Below are 10,404 nucleotides of genomic sequence, written 5' to 3'. Positions count from 1 at the left end.
AGCACAGGCGCTTATAATCTACATCTACATCTACGGGGATACTCCCAACAATCAATTTCTGATCATAACTGGGAGGTCGGGGCAGTTGTTAAAAACATGTTGCTGTGTTACATGATACATGATATGCATGTGTTAAGAGAGTAAGAGCAGTAATATGTACAGCTTTGTTAAAAATAAAAACAGGATGATGACATTAGTACATATGCGAGTCTAGGTCAGATATGAAGCACTGAAAGTTCACACTGTCCTTGATGTTATAAGACAAGGCGTTCCAGAATGTGATCGTGCGGGGGAAAAAGGAGTTCATATGATATTGTGTTCTTGAAGATGGAATGATAAAGTTTAAATTTCTAGAGGCTGTCAGGTGGTTATGATCTACAGAGACGAGTTGTGTGATATTTTATACAACATAATTAAAGATGCATGTATTCTTCTCTGTTCTAATGTCTGCCATTTAAGAATTTCAAGCATTGATCTTACGCTGCTTTGGTATGAGTAATCATTCATAACATATCTGGCTGCAGCTCTTTGTACCTTTTCTATCTCATATGCTAAGTTTTTCTGCCATGGATGCCATATGGTGTTACAGTATTCTAATTGTGGACGGACGTATGTTTTATAGGCAGTTTCTTTGATATTACGGTTATTATATATTGTACATTTCTTTTTATGAATCTGAGCTTTTGAAGATGTAGTTCAATATGTTTTTTCCAACTAATAGTAATCCCAAGATATTTAGCATTTTCTGTGGTTTTTAGTTCTTGATTATGTAGTTTATATGGAAAAATGATATTTTTTCTTTTTTTGGAGATTCTTATGATTTCGCATTTATCAGGATTGAATTCCATAGACCATTTACGTTCCCATTCTTCTAATTTTGTCAAATCATCTTGAAGTTTGTTAGAGTCTACTAATGAGTCGATGGTGAGGTATATGATGATGTCATCAGCAAATAAACGTATTCTACTTTTAACAGAGTCGGAAAAGTCATTGATGAAACAAAGGAAGAGACAAGGACCCAACACTGAACCTTGGGGAACCCCTGATAGAACTGGTAGAGAATCAGAGTGTGAGCCTTCAACTACTACAGATTGAGAGCGATTACTAAGAAAAGATTGAATCCAAGCCGATAGAGATGTTTTGTTGACTCCAAGTTTCATGAGTTTATAGAGAAGAAGTTGATGATCGACCTTGTCGAAAGCTTTCGAGAAATCCATTACAATGAGATCTGTTTGTTTTCCAGATTGGAGATTGTCAAAAATTTCTTGTGTAAAGAATAATAGTTGAGTCTCACAGCTATGTTTGGAACGGAAGCCATGTTGGAAAGGTGTGAGAAGATTGTTGCTGTCGAGATGGCGCATGATGTTAGAGACCATGATATGCTCCATTAGTTTGGAGGCTATGCATGTCAAGGAGATTGGCCGATAGTTGCTAGCTTTATATTTAGGACCCTTTTTATATACAGGTGCAACGATAGCAGTTTTCCAGTCCTCTGGAACTATACCAGTTCTCAGTGAGTTCTGGAAGACTTTAGTGAGAAAAGGAGCTGTTTCGAGAGAAAGTTCTTTAAGTAATCTTGGTGACAGCTGATCCGGACCAGACGCCTTGTTAGGATTCAGATCCTTGAGCAAGTGCGTAGGAGCTGGGGCGGCAGGGGCGGCACCCGCCGCCCCAATATTTCGAGGAGCGGCGAAATGCCGAACTCGTAATTTTTTGAAAAGGCTAGAAAACATAATTTAAAATAAATACAGCGGTCTTCCATTTATCATGAAGCGCATCGGCGACTGATATGTACACAGAATCTTGTCATATCACCGACACCCTGCTAGATCACCTTGGTGACAGGGTATTGTACAAAATCGATAATCCGCAACGACCAAGGTCGCCGTATTTTCACGCCCCGCAGACTCGGATTATAGGCAATACATTAATTTAATTAATGAAAGTTAATCGTTTTTAATTGTTTACTGCCAAAATTGCAATTAATTACAATTAATGTTGTGTCTCAAGTTCTCCCGACAAAGGAAAGTATCTTGAGTAAAACACAAACGCAAATCGGGATCTTTAGATGTCTTTACATAAAATATATTAAATTAAATATTTTTGACACTTAAACATATTGTTTGAAAATCAAAGGCACCAATCATAATGATTAAATTCAACGCATAAAATGTAGAAAAATCCTCGTAGATTTTACAGATCTACTTTAGTAAAATTAACAAGTATTACAGCTTCTACATAAAAATATAAAAGGCCTATCAGCCTCGCAATTTTGCATTTCCAAATCGATCATTTGGTAAAAAGAACCCTCAATGGTTCAAAGAAAACAGTGAATTGCGTTTTACCTTTATAATGCCATTTAAGCGTAAAATGCTATAAGGACTGGATTACCCCTTTAAGTCAGGGTCTTGTACTCGATCCTCTACTTAGACATTACTGGTTTTACCCTGGCAGGACATTGTCCATATCTAACATCGTACCGCCATTACAGTGTTTAAACATAATAAACTGTAAATAGGGGTGAAAACTCGAAAAAAAACGAGTATGTTCAACAGATACTGAGCAGTCCAAGAAGTCGCCAGATTGCACCATTTACTCTAGCTATATGCAACATTTCCCCGGGACCACCCCGGACCCCGTTCATAGGAGGGGGACACCCCCTACCAAACCTACCCCCTCCGCCGCCCCAATGCTCAAATCGTCCCTACGCCCCTGTTGAGCATTTTCAAAACACCTTCTACAGTTATATCTATATCGGTCATTTTATTTACTTGCTGAATTTTGTCACTTTCAAAAAGATTTAATTCACAAAGTTGTTTAAGACTGACTGGTTTAGGTTTTGAGAAAACAGATTCAAATTGTTTGTTTAGAATTGTTGCTTTATCATATGGTTCGGTATAAGTTTTACCTTCAGATTTTAAGGGTGCTACACCATGATTGTCTGTTTTTTTTTATGTTTCACAAAAGAATAGAACTTTTTGTTTTTACCAGTCTCTGCATGAGTCATTAGAAAAGATTACCGATTCGAAATATTCCCAGTATGATTTGCGTATTTCTCTTTGAATGATGGCTTTAAGAATAGTAAGTCGCTGTCTCATAATCGAAGTAGATCTATATGCATTATCATATCCTACTCACTTAATTATTAAATATACTCTTCAAGAAATCTAACCAGGCTGCATATATATTTTATTGATTAAGCTTCAAACACCTGTGGTTGAAGGAGCGGGGACTCGAACTCACGACCCCTGGTTTCATAGTCAGACAGTGTTACCACTGGACAAATACGTCCACACACCTGAATTATGACCCTTGGGAGTGTCAACATTTACATATTTCACACTATTAACCTGTTACGAGGACAGTGGCCATGTTAATTTTACAGAGATCGTCATGAAACGTACATAAAAAAGAACGATATTGGACAAGTACGATAAAGTGTGAGACTGCCAAAATCTGGCCATTTGGTTAGTCAAAGTTGCCATTTTTGAAACTTCTTTACACATATGAGACACCATATATCTCTTCTGAAATCTTTATGAAACTACAGCAGTTATATGGTTATAAGATACGAAACAGTTTGATTTTTCATTACACCCAACCAGTTTAATTCTATGCTTGTACTCTCATTGTGGTATTTTGCTTTTTTATTTTTGATATTGTTATTTTTATTTGCTTGGTAGTTTTTGCTTTGTTTAGCTGAGTTTGTTGTATGCCATGTCCCTCATAGTTTGCTACAATTAATATGTGTAACCTTGCTTTCCTTATGTAGTTGACATAGTTTTATGCCTTTTTCTCCATGTTTAGTTGCTTTAGTTACTTGCTGTGCTTTTTGCATTGTGTTGTCAATAATTGACTTGCTTTGCATGCTTTAGCTACTTTTTGTATACCTTATTTCCTTGTGTAGTCGACATATATCTATGTCTTGCTCTCCATGTTTAGCTGCTTTAGCTGGTTTCTCTGTCTTGTTGTTTTAGTTGCACACTTTTTTTATATTATTTTTATGTAACAATTTGGATTCATTTTATATTCTCTATGTGCTATTGTCATTATTACATCTTATTTTCATGCTATGTTTTATGTGCTACTGCGAAGGAGGTGCTGCTCAGTTCATTTCAGATCTGATCTGAGGTGATATTCTCGTTTAGCATATTTTTATTCAGCTTTTTGCGCCAGTTTTGTCTTTCAGTTTTTTATTTCATGTTTATCTAAAGTTTATCTTAAGTAGTTCTTAGGCTTTTGGTCAAGAGCAGCAGGTCTTTCACAGGTTTAACTTCATGTTATACTGCTACATGTAATTTTGTATAATCCTATCTCTTATTTTACAGCTTGCTTACTATATGTTTTAACTGTTTATCTTTGTTATATATAGTCGGTTAAAAAGCGCTTGTCGCTTATGTTGTATTGTTTCTCTGTCTTGCCGACTTAAAATAAAATATATTTTATCTTATCTTATCTTATCTTATAATGCGCAATGTTTCTAAGATATACTCTGCATTCCCAATGACAATATTAGGTGAGAGTAATAACCAGTAAGCGAACAATGTCCATTGGTGGGTATCTCCATTTTTTCCAAACATGCGGATGTTATTTCCTCTTTCACAATCGAGTTTTATCAGGATGACCGTTGATCTAAAGAACAGCATGTGATGTTAATATCCAAAAAGACTGCCGAAATAATTCCCAGAATTTGTCACAGATTATCAATATTCTGTCTTTAATCTTGTAACACCGATGAAACGTTTATCCGTTTCCTAGACATATTTCATATTCAGGGGGTCGTTGAGGGAGCCTTTATGTGACGAGCGGTTGTTGTGGGAGTTAAAATGGCGGAAGATGATGTTCCTTAGTCGATAACTTTCTGAAAACTTGGTAAGTGTAACTTTGTTTGCAGTTTTCTCTTAATTTTAATGTGGCCAGTCCAGAGAGCTATGTTTTTGCTTTAATCGGCACTAGTCTTGGCTAAATAGATTTAAGAACAAAAAAGTTATTGAAGGCACCAGTTGAGTGATTGAAGTAATATTTTGAAACACCTCGATTTTTTTTCTCCATTTTAACGTATCTAAACTCTTCTGAGGACTTTATATTGTTAACTATGATTAATCACTTGCTAATTAAGAAATTCATCCAATTTTCCCGCTCATAAATACATTTATCGGCGATTATTTTCACTTTATGCATGTTATGTTGTTGTGGGGATGACTTTATGACATTTTTTTTTGTTGTGGGTAAACATATTGATGGGAAGGTCCTGGGCTCAGGTCTGGCGATATTGAGTCTAGGTATCATTGAAAAGTGTAAGCTGATTCAAAGTTAAGCAGTGTAATGCATATGATATGTATATAATGTATTATTTTTTTTACAGACTGAAGAATTCTACCGTGACAGTGCTCGTACCATCGAAATGGACAAGAATGTTAATGTTATTCATTCTTGTTTTTTGTCTTTTAATATGCACAGTGTAAACAATACAAACATAGAGATGATGAATGTATAGGCCTATATTTTAAACGGGATAGGTCTTTTTTTCTGCAAGATGGGCAAAATTTCAAATCAAGACAGAACAGGTAAAATCTGTTAGAAGCAATCACTCCAGAAGATATAATTATATTGTTGTGTTAAAAATTTTCGTATGTGCCTAAGTGTGTAAAAGGAATAAATCTTTGGAAGACAGAAAAGATTACTATATAATAATCGAGTGTTTGTATGTTATTGTAACGTTATTAAGAAAATATTTTCCAATAAGTTCTTCTGACATTAATATATTCTTACAGATTTTAACTGTTTTCTGGCTTGTTTTAAATTTTACCCATCTAGCAGAAAGGTTTTAAGAATCAGGCCACACCAAATTGATTATTTGATCATCGGATTTACAGCATCTATTTTTTTTCAACATAAAAAGTATTTTCTACAAGTAGAATTATGTGTAGGGCCAGCAGTTTCACACAAGAAATCTATATGCATATAGGGAAAAGTGACGACAACCCGGCCATGCTTTTTGACGAATCGGTATAATCTGAACAGTTTTGGTAAAGGGTCACACAGGGACCATGACTATGATATGTCATTTTACATTTTTATGATTGAACAAAGTGAACTGAGCCAGCGTGCAATTTAAAAGACAATAAAAACTAGATGTTTCAATCTCAATGAATTACATGTACATTTCTGTCTTTTTTCATGGTACCAGCACTGTCACGGTAGAATTCTTCACAGTCTGTCAAAATACATTATATACAAATTATGTGTATAACACAGTTTAATTTTAAATCAGCTTACACTTTTCAGTGATACCCTGAATCATTATCGCAAGACCTGAACCCAGGACCTTCCCATCAATATTTACCAACAACAAAAAAATGTCATAAAGTCATCCCCGCAACAACATAACATGCATGAAGTGAAAACGATCGCCGATAAATGTATTTATGAGCGGGAAAATTGGATGAATTTCTTGATTAGCAAGTGATTAATCATAGTTAACAACATTAAGTCCTCAGAAGAGTTTAGATACGTTAAAATGGAGAAAAAAAGTCAAGGTTTTTCAAAATATTACTCCAATCAGTGAACTGGTGCCTTCAGTATCCCTTTTTTGTTCTTAAATCTATTCCGCCTACAATTGGTGCAGATTAAAGCAAAAACATAGCTCTCTGGACTGGTCATATTGAAATTAAGAGAGAACTTCAAAGAAAGTTACACTTACGAGGTTTCCAGAAAATAATCGACTAAAAAACGTAATTTTCCGCCATTTTGACTCCCACAACAACAGCTTCTCACATAAAGGCTCCCGCAACAACACTTTACGTTCGACCCCCTGATATTAATCAAAGTACTGAAAGTACAGAAAGGCTGGCTACCACAAAACACTGAATGAAAACTGTGCGGGAAAGATGTTTGCAAAATCTTAGATATTATGGGTTTTCCATATTAAACTAAGGCGAGCATAGGGTATTTGTTGTGATCATGATTAACTTGTGCATCCAAGTTAAAGTTCAATCGAGAAACCGAATTTATCGGACGTAAACATGGGTCCAAGAGAGTAAACTATAGTTTAAGCCCGTTATACTGTGTGTTCGCTCGAAAATTTATGTTAGTATTCTATAATCATAGTTTTTCGACAAAGAAAGTAATTGTTGGATAATTTGATTGCCGAGAACCATTGTATACGGACGTGAACCTATGTTTACGACCATGAACTTGGGTTTACGAGCGTGAAACATAGTTTATGAACGTGAACGTAGGTTTAAGTTCGAAAAACTTGGTTTCTCGAACAAAACTATGATTTTTGGTCATTATCCTATGTTCACCAGCGTTAACCTATGTTTACGGTTGTAAACCCATGTTCACGGTCGTAAACCTAAGTTCACGTTCGTAAGCTATGGTTTACACACGAGAACCCTGGTTTACTCCCGTATGTTTCTTAGGAAGCGATAATAACCATTGAGGGACATAATATCAGATAAAATATAAAGGTAACAAACACAACATCTATAATTCGATATGCAATCCCGCACCCAACAATCACATCATGTGTGAATGTATGAACATTGATCAAATGAGGTGATTTTCTTGTCGGTATGAGGGAAATTCTGTGTTCGAACCCCCGCTATAAACCGGACTGTTAATGATTATTGTCTAGTCATGTTACTTCCTTAATACGATGGTTAGGAAAATTGGCGTACCCGTAATAATGTTTTTTTTTTTTGAAGAATATTCAATTCCTACCATGACTTTAACTAATTTTTCAGGAGGGTGTAGGTTCAAACCCTACTAGGACCAGACTTTGTTCATTATTTTTCTTTTTCCGAGTAAGATAAACTGTTCTTGCCTACCTAGCGGGGAAAGTATACATTTATCCGAGCACGCACCGGGGATAGATATTCCTGTCTTTCCCTAGGGAAAAACCTTGTCTAAAATAGCGTGCACTAAGGTCACATAGTACTGGTACCATTGTGACGTCATAAACTTTATAAATAATGTCAGGAACTACCAAAAACCTATTTGTCTCCACAATCTATTTTGAACATGATAGGCAAGAAAAATGATCTAACATGTCTGCCTGTGTAAGACAGCTGTTTTCCCTACCCTCGGGACAGCATGGATAAAAAAACTCGCTAACGCTCGGTTTTCCACACTGTCTCTCGGGTAGGGAAAACCCCGTCTTACACAGGCAGGCATGTAAGATCCTAATATTGTTCTCTTAAAGACATATTATCATTGATCTGTCGTACAAAAGCGGAAATGTTTTATTTGATTAGCCATTTCTTAGTCATTTCTTGCTGTTTCAAATGAATTTGACCTGAAGGGTGAATGTTTAGACATCTTTGAAAAATACTTTATTACATTTGTAAAAGTTCTTGATTTTGCATTTATTTTTACAAAGTCACAGTTTGAATAAATGTATATAGGTAGTTTTACTTCTGCCCTATGGTTCTTTATGAATGCATAGAACAAGGTCATAATTTTCAGAAGTTAGAGCTTAATTTCTTTCCGATTAAATCCTTTTACTCGAGACGGTAAAAGTCATTTAAAGATGAATCACAGTGCGAAATATGTTAACTTCATAACTGTATCAAGTTAGTGCAATTGTTAAACATTACCAATACGGGTCCACTATCTTAATATAACCTGAAAAAAAGTTGAAAAGGTGTGTTTAAAAAAACTCGCTACATCTACACCCCAACACTTAAAGCACATTGGTGACAAAGCGCTTTTTAATTATATCTTTCAGTATTCGTCAAAATGTTTAAAACGAATTTAGTACAAAAATAGCCTAAAAACAGGTATAATGTTGTCATTTGTTTCTTATCACGTTACTGTGGCAATCACGCAGCGATTACGTGCCTTAGTACCTATAGCAAATGATCTGAAAGAATAGTTTCTAAAAACTTAAGCCCTAAATATAAGACCTGACATAATTCATATCACCATAAGTTCATTTTAATTGATATTTCATATTTCTTATTTTCCACGTTATGGCAGGTCGTCGAATAATGCGCAGTATAATTCATATCGACGATTGTTTCTCGGAACCAGCGTTTGTTTACTTAGCTCCTTATAGACCGAGGTCATAATCTATAACGAGGTTAGTTCCATTCATACGAACATTTCATTCATAGAGGCGAATTAATTTACCATCATTATGTAATATTTTCTAATGTTATCTTTCAAGTATTTACCGTTAGAAAAATAAAATATTATTACAACATGTTTGTACAAGTAGATCTATTGAACTGGTAAGTTTAACAATCTTTATACAACTCTATGGCAAAACTGATTAACGTGGCGGACTATTTGAATTGCGCATGAAATTATATTTTGTGTTGTCAGTCTCAGCACCTGTTGAACTTTACAGAAACTCGATATATGGTTATAATAGTCTGGCGAATATCGCCAGCCTAAAAAGAGTTTCTCTACATTTTTATTAATGTATAACGGGCTGAACATTACATAGCTTCGTGACTGTACATGGAAAACGTTCTAAAATTTTCCAAGATAATGCACTTTACAGGGTTCTAAACTGGTATGCTAAATTTGTATTGACGCGGGAAACTAAAGCAACATGATGACCACGGTCATTATTAAAAAAATAAACAAACAAATAAAAACAACGACAAAGGATATTTATAAGCAGATGAAATACAGCATATGAAGTTTATCTAATCCACATATACAATAACGACAAACAATGCTTTTATTAGCTAGATGCATTATAATTAATAAACGATTAAGCTAGAAACAAATTCTTTTTTTTTTTTTTTTTTTTTTTTTTTTTGCCGCCAATGGCTGTGGATGATTATAACGTTTTTGGTTCCTTATTCAACCTAGACCAATATTGTTTTCTGATCAAGTAAACGTTGACTAAAATGATTTTTCAGAAAAAAAAATGTGTTAAATACGTTTTTGCCAATGTACAATTATTTATGATTATAGGAATCTACTTAAAAATTGTGGCTGCTTTTGTAAACAACAGAAAGATTATTATCATCGACGATTTATAAAGATCCGACGGAAGCCATGCAGCATTGCACTTTCGATCGTAATATTTTACACAAATATAATATCAGGGATCATAAACCGACAGAGATCGATAAGAAATAAAATACCAAGCTTCGCTGAGCAACAGCGCCTAATCATTGCATCATCTTACATCACACATGATCAGTGCACCCTTTGGCGCCACATTTGTCCAATAAGATTGCCCTGTAAGTTATTACGCGGGAAAACCGCAAGTAAAATAAACCGCTCCTACTATGTTAATTCTGAAACAACGCGAATAAGACAAAGGTAAGAGTTTTCATTTCTTTTTTTTCTTCTGTTTTATTTCTATATTTGTTTGTAGGAATACCATGTTTACAACAACTTACACAGTAAATTACAAACACTTGATTCTAACAGGATGTG

Source organism: Mercenaria mercenaria, chromosome 11 (genome assembly GCF_021730395.1).
Source record: "Mercenaria mercenaria strain notata chromosome 11, MADL_Memer_1, whole genome shotgun sequence".
Taxonomy (NCBI): Eukaryota; Metazoa; Mollusca; class Bivalvia; order Venerida; family Veneridae; genus Mercenaria; species Mercenaria mercenaria.
Note: the sequence above shows the minus strand (reverse complement) of the source record.